Source organism: Manis javanica, chromosome 3 (genome assembly GCF_040802235.1).
Source record: "Manis javanica isolate MJ-LG chromosome 3, MJ_LKY, whole genome shotgun sequence".
Classification (NCBI taxonomy): Eukaryota; Metazoa; Chordata; class Mammalia; order Pholidota; family Manidae; genus Manis; species Manis javanica.
Window position 1 is genome coordinate 192,457,889 of NC_133158.1, and position 13,739 is coordinate 192,471,627.

General features: G+C 35.3%; 1 long non-coding RNA gene across 2 annotated transcripts in view; it reads right to left on the reverse strand.

Moving 5' to 3' along the window:
• Positions 1–716: 716 nt before the first annotated feature.
• LOC108403801 (uncharacterized) overlaps positions 717–13,739 on the reverse strand; it is a 38,137-nt gene continuing 25,114 nt past the window's right edge. For both annotated transcript variants that reach the window (XR_012129605.1, XR_012129606.1), the window contains 4 exons: positions 5,228–5,394; positions 3,075–3,222; positions 1,588–1,719; positions 717–820 (listed from right to left, as the gene is read on the reverse strand). This is a non-coding gene — a long non-coding RNA (uncharacterized lncRNA). The remainder of the gene's footprint in view (positions 821–1,587; positions 1,720–3,074; positions 3,223–5,227; positions 5,395–13,739) is intronic.

Here is a 13,739-nt window from a genome sequence, read left to right on the forward strand (position 1 = left end):
GAACTGTTTCAAGCTTTGGTAATACACTGAACAAAAGTGCCTCTATTCTTGCATATTCTGTTAATGGAGATAGAAAATTAAATTTTAAAAACTGCTAAATATATAATATGCTACTGCAGTAAGTGCATGAAGAGAAATAAATTAAGGTAGGGAACTAGAGAGTGGAGAGAAAAGTTGGGGTCGAGGGGCTGGCATGTTGGCCTCTCTAGTGGATGACTTCTGAGCAGAGATCTGAATGACATGAATGCAAACATGAGGGTTCCAGAACATTTCAAGCAAGGGATCTGAATGTAAAGGCAAGTGACACTGGAACAGAGTGAAAAGTGAGAGGATCACTAGGACAGGAAGCCCAAGGTCAGGTCATGTGAGGCGTTGTAAACTTCTATGAAGATTTGGGATTGTAGTCTGAGCTAGCTACCAAAATCATATCTTAAATGCACACAAAGAAAATAATAACTGACAAGTGTCACAGACTATTAATGGCATGGCTGACTACTCTACCAACTCTGTATTTCCCTGTGTAGCCCCTATCAAGTTGGTTTTTCTTTTTATAGTTCATATTATTAAAAAGATAGTTTTCTTTTCACTCAACACAAGACTTTTTGAAATTTTGTTTTATTTTTTTCATGACTTATATGATTTGTATTTCTTGTAAAACTTGATGGATTTTGACATGTGTATACATTATGTAACCATCACCCAGATTAAGATATTAATTTTTCCCCCTCACCTATCTAATATTGAATATAACTTTTTAAACATATTTCCTCTCATGACAACTCTGATGAGGTCTCATAGCATGCCTCCTGGGAGAGAATCACTGGAATAGAGGTTAAACATAATAGCATCAATAGAAGTTACCTAATAATGTATTACATACTAACAATCCAAAAAATAATCTGACTGCATAGATCTACATATAATATAGTTGATCCTTACCTTTCTTATTTTAAATTCTTGGATAGTCTGGTAAATGATATACTAATACTCATTATAAATCAGATGTAATTTATAATATACCCACATTATCCAAGTGCTTATAAAACTGCTCTTTGGAAATCTTTTCCAAAACCAGGAGAAGTTTCTTCTTTTTGTCAGGGCCTATTAATTAATTGAAACTTTTCAAAACCAGTAAAATAAATATTCAGAACTTAAAGAGATAGAAATTAACCAAGGCATGCTTTTTTTTCTAAATTCATATAGTACATCATGTGATAATGATATAGCATCACACTAATTTCTCAGTCATTTTCTGGTGAGAGATCTTAATGTAATTTCAAAATTTTGAGCAGATGAGGTACCCCTATCTTAGAGAATGTGGAAGAAAAGAGAGGTGTGCCTATGGCCCAGTTCCACTGATAGCACATGGTAACGCTTCCCCAAAGTGAAGGAGAAACTTGCCTCTTGCCCCTTTTTTATAACCTGAGCAGGATAATATCTAATTATAACTTGTCATACTTTCTTGGGGCATTTCATGAAAATTCTCTTCTATTTAAAACAATATTATAAATTATTATCATGCCCTTTTTTTACAGAAAGGAAAAATGTAAGAAATTTTCAGATTATTTCAAGCTTGCATTTCCTTACCTTATAAATTGGATATATTGTCTCAACAGACTATAACCCGAAGGCCTTGTACACCATGCCCAAGAGTTTGCCAAATCCCTCTTTCTCAATGAAGCGAACGTTTTCACGTGGCAAACATTCAAAGCTCTTGGTCTACAAGAAGATATATTCAAAAAGCTCCCGATCAGCGAGCCAAATCTCTCCCAAATCCACCCACACTCATACCTTAAATATTTCGCAATTTCTACCAAATGGTCAGTCTCTCCTATTAAACTTAAGCTTATTTGGAAAATCTTACAGAATGGTTTTATTTCCCACATTCATATATTATTCTGTCTAAGGTACACTTTATCTTAAAATCATTTTATATGCAGAAAAAGAAAAATGAAATTCAGTAGAACTTTAACTCATATAAAATAGAATCTGGCCTGATTATGTGATAAATGCTTTAAAAGCATTTTTTTCCTCAGTTAATTTTCACTGGCTCTATTACTGAGAAAAACATTGGATCAGCAAACTTTATCCACCCACCAAGATGAGTTTTGTATTTGAACGGAATGAATAAATTTGGTCATAAACCTCCTCTGCCCACCACCTCACCCACACATAGAAAGAATCATATTAATCCTTATTAAAGGGTGATAGAGAAGTGACCTAAGAGTTGACAGAGATGTAATGTATCTTAGCGTGATCACTACATTCTCTACTAGTTATCCCACTTGTAGAAATTCAAAAACTTTAGTACCTAATTTCATTCCAATATAGAACTAAGCAATGTGATCTCTCAACCATAATGAGATAATAAAGGAACCAGTTTGTATGTCCACAAACTGACATCACCTCTTCATATCTTTTTCAATACAGAAGATATCTATTTGCCTTTCACTTACTCTGTACACACCCAGAGATTATTATGTCCCTGGTAATATTCTAGGCCTCTGGGATTCAGCAAGAGGAAGAAAGGAAGGAAATGATTTCTGTCTGAAAACTAACAATAAATCTAAAAAATAAATTACGGATTAAGAAGACACTCATAGAGAAAAAAATGCAGGACACTGTAAGAGTAATAAACTGTTGGTGTGAGGAGCTATCTGTTTGCAGTTCAGAATAAGGATATCAGGGCAAGCTTTGTGGAGAAGATGATAGTTAATCAAAGACATGAAGAGAGTGAGGAAACAAGCCACATGTGCATCTGGAGGAGAGATACTTTGCAAATAAGGAAAAGCCAGTGCAAAGGATCTAAGGGAGCTTGGAATAGTCAGGGAATGGAAGGAGGCCAGGAGGGGTCAGTCAGGAAGCTGCTGCAGGCATTCAGCCGAGAGACATCATTGTTGCTTGGACTGTGGAAAACGTGAAATATGGCCATATTCTGAATGTATGTTGAAAGGAGTGCCAATAGAATTTCTTCCCAAAAGCCATTTTTTTTGATATTGAAAAAAATTCAATATTCACATTAGTAGGCCATGGTTAAGAGAGGAAAGAAATGAAAAAAATAAGGCGCTACTTACTGAGTGCCTACTACAAGCCAGGCACTGTGCTGAGCTTTGCAGCTATCACAGCAGCAAACTGATAGCAAAATGATGGGGACAGCCAACACTCGTCTCTAAACTAATGAGTTTCCAATTCTTCTCTTGAATATTCTGCTACCTGAAATTCCTGTAATAATTAAAACATAAAGAACTCTAAGTGTATGGATGCTAAAGAGCAAAAAGTGGAAGTACATTGTCACCAGCTCTTTGAACAGGCTCCTAAAAGCTTAGTTGTCAGAGAATCCTAAAATGAGTGAAAAAAATCCATAAGATAAGAAAACTTTGTCTGAAAAAGCATTTCCCAAAAGACATTTACAAGTGGACAAGAGCCCAGGAAGCAAACTTCAAAATAGAAAATTCCTGGGAAAGCAAAGCTGCCAAATAAAACCCTTATTTGTAACAAAGAAAGGGGGAGCAGTGAAATGTTATTTATAATCGTTTGCCGGAGTTACATGGAAGGCCCTCCAGTCGCTTATTCACACAACCTCAGTTACCCCAGACCTCGAATTGTGCTTCTCTGTCCTCTGCTGAACTCAGGAACCCAGATGTACTGGAATCTTTAGTGCTCAGTTTTCTCAAGAGCAGTACAGTCTACTAATAATAGATAATTCATGTGGGCTATGTGCCACGCAAATATTAACCTGTATCATTATCATAACAACCAAACGAGGTAATCACACTTGCTTTCCCCAATTTATAATTAAGAAACTCAAGTCAGAGGGCTTCAGTAACGTTTCCAGGGTTGCAGAGCGTAAGTGGTGAAACCCAGTTTCCAATACAGAAGGGTGAAGAGGCTTTTTTGTCACCTTTCTGAAAAATTATGGTTTCTGCATAATAGTGAGATCACTGTCTGCAAGGACTGAAATATAAGATTATATTCTGCAGAGAAAATTTATCAATTATTCCTTAATATTTTTCCACAGTTGTGATGAGGTCTGAAATTTAATTCCAAACATATTTTCTCACTGTTTCCCAAAATGTCCTCCTTCTGCCAGATTGGACTTCATGGTGCTGCCTATCCCTTGTCCCCATCTTTTCTGGAAGCCTTGATTCAGACCTCTATTCTCTATTACACCATTTCCTCACGTCCCTGCCTACTTCAAATGCCATGCCTTGCAATCTCTTTCACATCTTATTTGGTCATTCTGGGTCATAATGCCCTTTCCCTTAAAGGGCATATTTCTCTACTGCTGATTCTGGGCTTAACGCATTGTTATTGAAATGTTTGTTGTAAATGTAGCTGGGGTGATAGTTAAAAACAAAAATTGGATGTAGAAAGATGCATTGATCATTTTCTATGACTAAACCTTGCACTGCTCATGGTTTCCCTTCCCTCTCAGTACCAGGACAAACCCAAAATCGTTTAATCTTGCCAATTTAGAAAAACTGTCAATTCCAGATTAAAAATTGGTCTTTTCTGAAATTTATCATTAAGAGATTTAGTTAATAAGGGATTTCTTCCCCTCACCTCCACTTCCCTTCTCACTGGGTAACACAGAGTTTGAGGAGGGGCTCAGATAATAATCAAGGTAGGGAAGGGGTAAGGACTGGTGCCCCCGAAGCCCGCACTGTTTCCTGGGTCAACCACTGCTAGCCATTGAAGTTTTTCATGCCTTCATGAGGGAGGCTGATGTTCAGAGTCCCTCGTTTTCAACTGACCTAGTCAGGTCCTCCTTATTCAAATGGTAAAGACTTGCTCAATTCCCTGGCTTTCTCTCTTGCTTCTGGGCCTTTCTTGGGGACACAAGAAATGTTTGAAAACTCTCCCAAAACTCATAGTCTTTGCAAGAGTAGAAGACCATTTCAGACTCCTTTTTCCCTAGTCTCACTTTCCCTCCCTTCCAATATGTATTCTGGCTCCATGCTGAGTTCTCTAAGAAGGATGTGGTATCCTTAGACCATGTCCTGAGAAAAAAGACACAAATCCTTTGTGCTCCAGGATCCTTCTAAAAATGCCTGTTCTATGTTTTCCCTCCAGGTCATAGGATGTGGCCTGACAAGAGGACAGTGGGAGGCGTTGCTCATTAATCTTTAAATTCTTGTTCTCCTTTTTCTTTACCAAGTTCTATGCCTACATCCTACAGCGTAAAGGGGGTGTTTCTGTTAATGCGGTGAGAATAAAAATGACTTACTTTGTCTCATGTTCTTTTCCACTTTGTACTTTACTTATTAAAACCATCTTCTGAATCCTTCAGACTTAGCTCTTAATAATCAATGCTAAGATGATCATGTTCACTTGAGCACTGATGCTTTTCCCCGTTCTTTGTATGAAGTAACAAGCCTACACTGAAGGTGGTACCTATAAAAAAACATTAATGAGGCCTGAAGGAGAGGAAGGGGTAGTAGTGAGCAACATTGAAAACCACCTGATTTAAAATAAAAAATTTATTCCACTAGTATGTCTTTTTTCACTAACTAATATAAGCTCTCTCTAGGCACTGATTTATGCATCTTACATATTCCCAGAAGCTACGCATTTAGTATTCTTGACTTGAGTGAATAAACAAAGACAAGACAAGAAAAGCAGATATTCAGAAATGTGTAAAATGCCTTACAGGCATTGGAAAGAGGAAGATGAATGCTAATAATTGTACTAATAATAACTGGTAGGCTCTGGGCTTGGCATAAATTTACTCATTTAATCTTCCAAACTCTTCTGTGAGTTAGGTACTATAACATAGCACACAAAGGTGCAGCGATGTGCCTGGGGCCAAACACTAGAACTTTGGGGAGCAGAATTCCACCCCAGGCACTCTGGCTGCATTATCTGACCTCTTACCAACGATGCCAGTGGCACCTCTCAGTAAAATCCTTTTTTATGGATATGCCAGTTGGAGCATACAAATTAATACCAAACCATTCAATGCATGTTACACAATCTCTTCTTGGCCTCCAACCACTTTGAACTTGAAACTATTTTTTTATATTTATTCCTGAAAATCTTCCCTTGAAAATATTAGAGGTTGAGATAACTGCTTCTTCCTACTTTTATACATGGTTTCCTCCTTTCTCTAAAGAAAGATGTCCACACAGTGGACTTTCAGTGTGTGTGTATTTTAATTTTAATGAATATGTCTTTATTTCTCATTTCTTGAATGCTGGCCTAAGGAACTGATCTTTCTAACTCGTATCTTATGCCAGTTATACCTATCTGTGCCTTTTCATTCTACTTTATTTTCTTCTCTCAGGGCATTTTCTAGGTTAATTTTCCAGGCTGTCCTATCATTTGTGACAAAGCCTCCTTTTACTCCAGTGAATGTTGCAGCTACCCACTGCATGGACTTTTCTTCTCTATTACCGCTCCAAAATTGCATCCAAACTATCCTCCTTACATCTGAAATGGCTTCAAAATTTCTTCTACATCTGCTAAAATCCTAGTTTCCCATGTGCCAAAACCTGTAATAAGTATCAGGTACTTATGAACATTTTGTAATAAGCAAGAGCACATCAAAGCCTAACAAGCAAACTCAGCATCTCTGTCCCCCACCAAATGCTGTGTCCTTATCCGGATCTGTGTCAGTACATTTCTTTCATGCAGGTCAAAAGCTCTCCAGTGACAGGAACCAGGACTGCTCAAACTTAAGCCAATGTTATACATTCCATGGATGTTCAGCAAACAATAATCAAAGACAATGATGATGGTGACACATTGGTTCCAGTTGGCCTGAAGTTAATGTTACAAATGGGATATTATAGCCTCCTGTGTTTATGCTAAATCAAGGGTATCATGATTTAAAGAAACACAGGAAAATGTTTTTCATAGTGCAAAATTTTGAACAGAAACCTAAGTTTTACTAATTCTTCTATATTTCAATTGTTTATCCCTTTCTGATTATTTGGAAAGAAACTCTCAATTGGATGACTATAGCAATAAACACCACTCATTAATGTCTTGGCTTATAAAACAAAACATACTTGTTAGTTTTCATATTAACATCTTGATAAGTGTCCAGATGGGAGTAATGGAGTTATACTACCATATCAATTATGAGACCAAATTCTTCAACAGAAATAACGAGAAAATAATCTGACCTTGCTTTGCCCCATCTAGCTCAAAAATAAGAAAGCAAGGAATCAAATTTGGTTATAATACCTATAAATTAAAAATCAAGCCCATTTAGTTGTTTGGCATTTTTAAATGAAGTTTAATTGCAAAAATTATATATTTATATTTAATTTATCCTCCGAAAAATAACTAAGAATCAATACACATTCATTTTAAATACATAAACAAGCATAGGAGAGTGGCAGGCCTGCACTGGTATTCTCACTGTCCCCATGATACTGCACTCTCTCACACACACATAAATATGTGAATGTGCGTACACACAAACGTAGAATCTAGCCTCCCAGGTAAATGACTGGAGCATTTTATTGTCAGTTGAAGATTTCCCAAATTAAATTGAAAGAAAACTATTTAAAACCCTGCAAACAAACTGCCCGTCAGTAATCCCCACCCATGCCCAAAGAGCTCCCAATCAGCATTTCAGTGCTTTACTTCTGAACAAAACCGACCACAAATTCTAAATATTTGACTAATTCTCCAATCTGAAATTTTTTAAAAATATACTAAGTAGACAAAATAGAAACAGACCCAGAAACAAATTTAAAAAACATATAAAGTGTTAATCAGTGATTTCACAGAGATATGAAAAGATGTATCAGTCGAAAAACATGGGTGGTAGACGTAAGCAGAAATAATCATAAAACTGGCTGGTAGAGAGAAAGATTTTAGATAATCTTTTAAAAATAAAGCAGAAAAGCAAATCATAGGACACTATGAGCAGGGGGCTGGGGAAGTGAGATGAAGAGCTGAAAGATCAGTCAGTCCATGATGTCTAAATAAAGGAGACTCTAAAAAGAAAGAATAGAAAATGAAAAGAGGGAATTATCAAAAGCATAACAGAAGATAGTTTTCTAAAAGTGAAGGAAATGGATCTTGATTGAAAGCAGACCAAATTGCAAGATCAAAGAATGAAATTATACACATTCCATTTTCAGAATACCATAAATAAAGCCATCATTTCTAAAATCTTCCAGGAAAAAAAAATAACAGAAACAGAAATTATATTTCTCAACAGCAAAATCAGATAACAGAAGACATTAGTGCAATTCCTTCAAATACAAAAGTATTGCTTTTTATTTAAAAATCATAATGGAGGCTTATTTTATTGAATTGGGAGAATTCTTTTCATATACAAGGAGTAAAAAAATTTACACTATGTCCCTTTCTCTCAAGAAGTTCTTGGAGGTGACATCAGAAAAATGGCAAAAATAGGAAGTAATTAATTGACTATTCTTTCTCCCATGGATATACTAATCCCACAGCAATACACAGATCACATACGTTTGTGAGAAGTCCAGAAGTCCAGGAGTAGAAAGACTCCTGCCTGGATAGATGCTGAATGAGCCACACCTAAACTGATAGAAAAATTAGAGATATCCTCTCACCATAATCCCCATCCCTGGGACAGTGCTGTATGATCAGGAAGGAACCTCTAGCTCTCAGTTTTTCCCTGAAGAGGGAAAGAGTTGGATTGCATAACCAACTTTCAATTTTCCCAGGTAATGCTCAAGGGGCCAGCTCTTGTCTTGCCTGTCTAGGAGCACAGACATGGCCTGGCAAACACTGGACCCTGGGGACTATAAAGAACAAAGATGGCAGTTTGAGCTAGTGCCTGGGCATTCACTACAGCTTGTCCCCTAGCTCAATGCAGGTGATTGGGCATTGAAAAAACATTTCCTGGCTTTATCCTGGAGAGGGAAAGAATTGGCCCACATGTCAAAGTTCCAATGATTCCAGGCATTGTCCAAGGGACTGGATTTATTTTGGAGTGCTGATACGACCTGGCATACTCTAGAAACCTAGAGGCCACTAAAAACAGAGTGGCAGTTTGAATTACCACAAAGTTTGAGAGGCCTACAGAATCTCTGGCCAAATTGGTGAAGATTTTACTTTGTATAAGGCCAATCCATGGATTTATCATAGTTTTATTCATAATTGCTGAAACTTGGAAGCAAACAAGATGTCCTTGAGTGGGTGAATGGATAAATAAATGATGGCACATTCCGACAATGGAACAGTACTCAGCACTAAAGAGAAATAAGTTACAGAGCCATGAAAAGATACACAGGAACCCTAAATCCATATTACTGAGTGAAAGAAGCCAAGCTGAAAAGGTTGTGCACTGTATGATGCCAACCATATGACACTGGGAAAAGGCAGAAACTACAGAGACAGTAAAAGGTCAAGGGTTACCAAGATTGGGGGTAGGGAGATGTAGCTGTGCAAACAGAGGAGTTTTAGGGCACTGAAAATACTCTCTATGATACTATAATGACATGTCATCATAATTTGTCCAAATGTGTCAAATGTATAACACCAAGAGTAAACCCTAATGAAAACTATGGACTTTGGGTGATTATGATATGTAAATGTAGGTTAACCAATTGTCACAAGCATACCACTCTGATGTGGGGTGTTAATAATGTGGGTAGCTTTATATGCATGGGGGAAAAGGTATATGAGAAATCTATACTTTCTCCACAATTTTACTGTGAATCTAAAAATAGTTTTTAAATAATAGAGCCATTAAGACTTTTTCAGACAAACAAAACCTGAGGGAGTTTATCAGCACTAGACTTGCCTTACAAGAAATGCTAAAGGGAGTTCCTCAACTTGCAAAAAAATAACACAATAGCATAAGAGTATATGAAACTTTTTGGAAAAGGTGTTGTAGTAGACAAATACAGAATATTCTATTAATGTAATCATGATGAGTACATCACTTTTAAGTCTAGTATAAAAGTTTAAAAACCAAAAGTACTAAAAATAAGTATAAAATATATGTTAAAAGATATACAATATAACAGATTTAAATTATAATGTCAATAACATGAAGTGGAAGGGGGACTAAATGTGTAGAGTTTTGTATGCTATTGAAGTTAAGTTGTTATTAGCTTAAAATAGACTATAATAACTATAATATATTTTATGAAAGCTCCATGGTAACCAGAAAGAAAATAACTATAGAAATAATACAAAAAAATAAAAAATAAAGGAATCAAAGCATACCAGTACAAAAAAAAATCAGCAAAACACAAAAGAAGACAAAAAGAGGAAAAGAAGGATAAAAGAAATACAAAACAAACAAAATGATGAACAAAATGGCAATAGTAAATCCTTCCTATAAAGAATTTATATAAATGTAAATGGATTAAATTCTCCAATTAAAAGTCATACAGTGGCTGAATGGATAAGAAAGCAACATCCAACTGTATGCAATTTATAACTCACTTTAGATTTAAGAACAAAACTAAGCTGAAAGTGAAAGGATGGAAAAAGATATCCCATGAAAATGGCAACCAAGAGAGAGCCGGAGTGGCCATACTGACGTCAGACAAAATAGACTTTAAGTCAAAACCTGTCACAAGAGACAAGAACACTGAATAATGGTAAAAGGTTAAGCCACTATCTATCTAAAAGGTAGAACAATTCTAAATATATATGCACCTACCATTAGACCACCCAAAAAATAAGCAAATATTGACAGCAGTGAAAGGAGAAATAGACAGTGATACAATAATAGTAGGAGACTTTAGTATTCCACTTTCAATAATGGATAGAACAACCAGACAGAAAATCAGCAAAGAAATAATGGGCTTGAACACTAGACCAAGTAGACCTTAAGGATATATACAGAATATTCTACTCAGTGGCAACAGAATATACATTCATCTCAGGTTCACAGGGATTAATCTCCGGGTTGATCACATATGAGATTAAAAACAAATCCTAACAAGTTTAAGAAATTTGAATCGCACTAAGTATCTTTTCCAAGATGGATAGCAGAAGGAAACTGAATAATTCACAAATGTGCAAATTAAACAACACACTTTCAACAACTAATGGATCAAAGAAGAAATCAAAATTGAAATTAGAAAATATCTTGAGTCCAATGACAATAAAAACACAAAATATTAAAACTTATGGAATATATTATTAACAGGGAATTTTACAGCAATAATCACCTACATTAAAAAAGACTTGTCTATGTTAAAACTACCCGAAATGATCTACAAATTCAATGCAATTCCTATCAAAATATCTCAAATAAGCAACCTAACTTGGCATGTCAAGAAACAACAAAAAAGAACAACCTTGGCCCACATTTAGGAGGAAAGAAATAATAAATATTAGAGCAGAAATAAATGAAATAGAGAATAGAAAAAATATCATAAAAATTAAGAATATTTTTTGAAAAGATAAACAAAATTGAGATGCCTTTATCTACACCAAGACAGAAAAGAGAAAATTAAATAAGTAAAATTAGCAATAAAAGAGAACATGTTACAACTGACTCCTCAGAAATAAAAAAGATCATAAGAGATTACGATGAACAACTACATGCCAACAAACTGAATAGCTTAGAAGTAGATAAATTCCTAGAAACATACAACCTATGAAGACTGAATGATGGAGAAATATAGTTTGAACACCTGGTAAGGAGACTGAATCATAACAAAAATTCTCCCAACAAAGAAAAGTCTAATACCAGACAGCTGCACTGATGAAATCTACCAAATGTTTAAAGAAGAATTAATTAATTCTAATCATTCTCAAACTCTTCCAAAATATTGTAGAAGAAAGAATACTTCCAAACTCATCCTATGAGGCCAGTATTACCCTAACACTGTATTACCCTTATCAGACAAAAACACTACAAGAAAACTATAGACCAATATCCCTGATAAACACAGATGCAAAAATCCTCAACAAAATACTAGTAAACCAAACCAACATCACATTAAAGGATCATTAGAAGGACCAAGTGGGACTTATCCCTGAGATGTGAGGATGATTCAACATATGAAAGTCAATTCATGTGATACAAAAGATTAACAGAATGAAGGATAAAAATCACATGATAATCTCAAGAGATGCAGAAAATGTTTTTGATATTTAATACCCTCTCATGAAAAACTTTAAACAAATAAGAAGTAAAAGATATATACACTGAACACCACAAATCATTGAAAGAAGTTTAAAAAGACACAAACAAATAGAAGGGCATCCTGTGTTCACGGATTAGAAGACTTAATAGCATTAAAACTACCCAAAATGATCTATAAATTCAATGCAATCCCTATCAAAATCCCAATAGCATTTTTTATGTAAACAGGTAAAAATTTCTAAAACTCATATGGAACCACAAACCAAATCACTTAAGAAAGAGCAACAAACTAGAGGTGCTGTACTTTCTGATTCAAATATATTATGAAGCTTCAGTAATTAAAACACTATGGTCCTGATATAAAGACAGAAATATATCCCAGTGGAACAGAATAGAGAACACAGAAATAAATCCATAGATACACAGTCAACTGAACTCCAATAAGGATATCAAGAATACACAATGGAGAAATAATAATCTCTTCAACAGACGGTATTGGGAAAACTGGATATCAACATGCAAAAGAATGAAATTGAACCCTTATCTTACACTGTATACAAAAATCAACTCTAAATGATTAAAGACTGGAATATAAGACCTGAAACAGTGAAAGTCCTAGAAGAAAACATAGGAGAAATGTTAATGATATTGGTCTTGACAATGATTTCATGGATTAACACCTAAAACACAGACAACAAAAGCAAAAGCAGACCAGAGAGACTATATTGAATTTAAAAGATTTTGTTCAGAAAAGGAAGCAATCAACATAGTCAAAAGTCAACCTATGGAATAGGAGGAAATATTTGCAAACCATATATCTGATAAGGAATTAATTTCCAAAATATATAAGCACCCACAATACAATAACAAAAACAAACCTAATAACCCAATTTAAAATTGAAGTTAAAGATTAGACATTTTTTCAAAGAAGGCATAAAAATGTCCAATAGGTGTATGAATAGATGCCTACTGCATTAGTCATTGGGGAAGGGCAAATCAAAACCATAAGATACCTCTTCATGCCTACTAGGATGGCTATTATCAAAGAAACAAAAGACAATAACTTGTTGGTGATACGTAGAGAAATCGAAACCCTGTACGTTCTTAGTGGAAATCCAGAATGTGCAGCCACTGTGCAAAAGAGTATTGAGGTTTCTCAAGAAATCAAAAATAAAACTACTATATGATTCAGCAGTCCCACTTCTGGATATTTAGCCAAAAGAATTGAAATGAACATCTAGAAATGGTATCAGCACTCCCATGTTCATTGAAGCACTAATCACAATAGCCATGATATGAAAACAACCTAAATGTCCATCAGCAGATGAATGGGTAAAGAAAATGTGATATATACATACAATAAAATATCATTCAGCTTTTAAAAGAAGGCTGCAATACGTGGCAACATGGATGAACATTGAGGACATTATGTTAAGTGAAATCTAAGCCAGTCATAGGACAAATATGCGTGATTCTACTATATGACGTATGTAAAATAACCAAACTCATAGAAACATAGAGTAGAATGGTGGCTGGCAAGGCTTGGAGTAGGGTCAGAAATGGAGAATTACTAAACATAGGGTACAGTTTCTGTTGTGCAAGATGAATAAGTTCTAGAGATCTATTGTACAACATAGTACCTATAGTGAACAACTCTGTATTATACACTTAAATATCTTTTAGAGGGTAG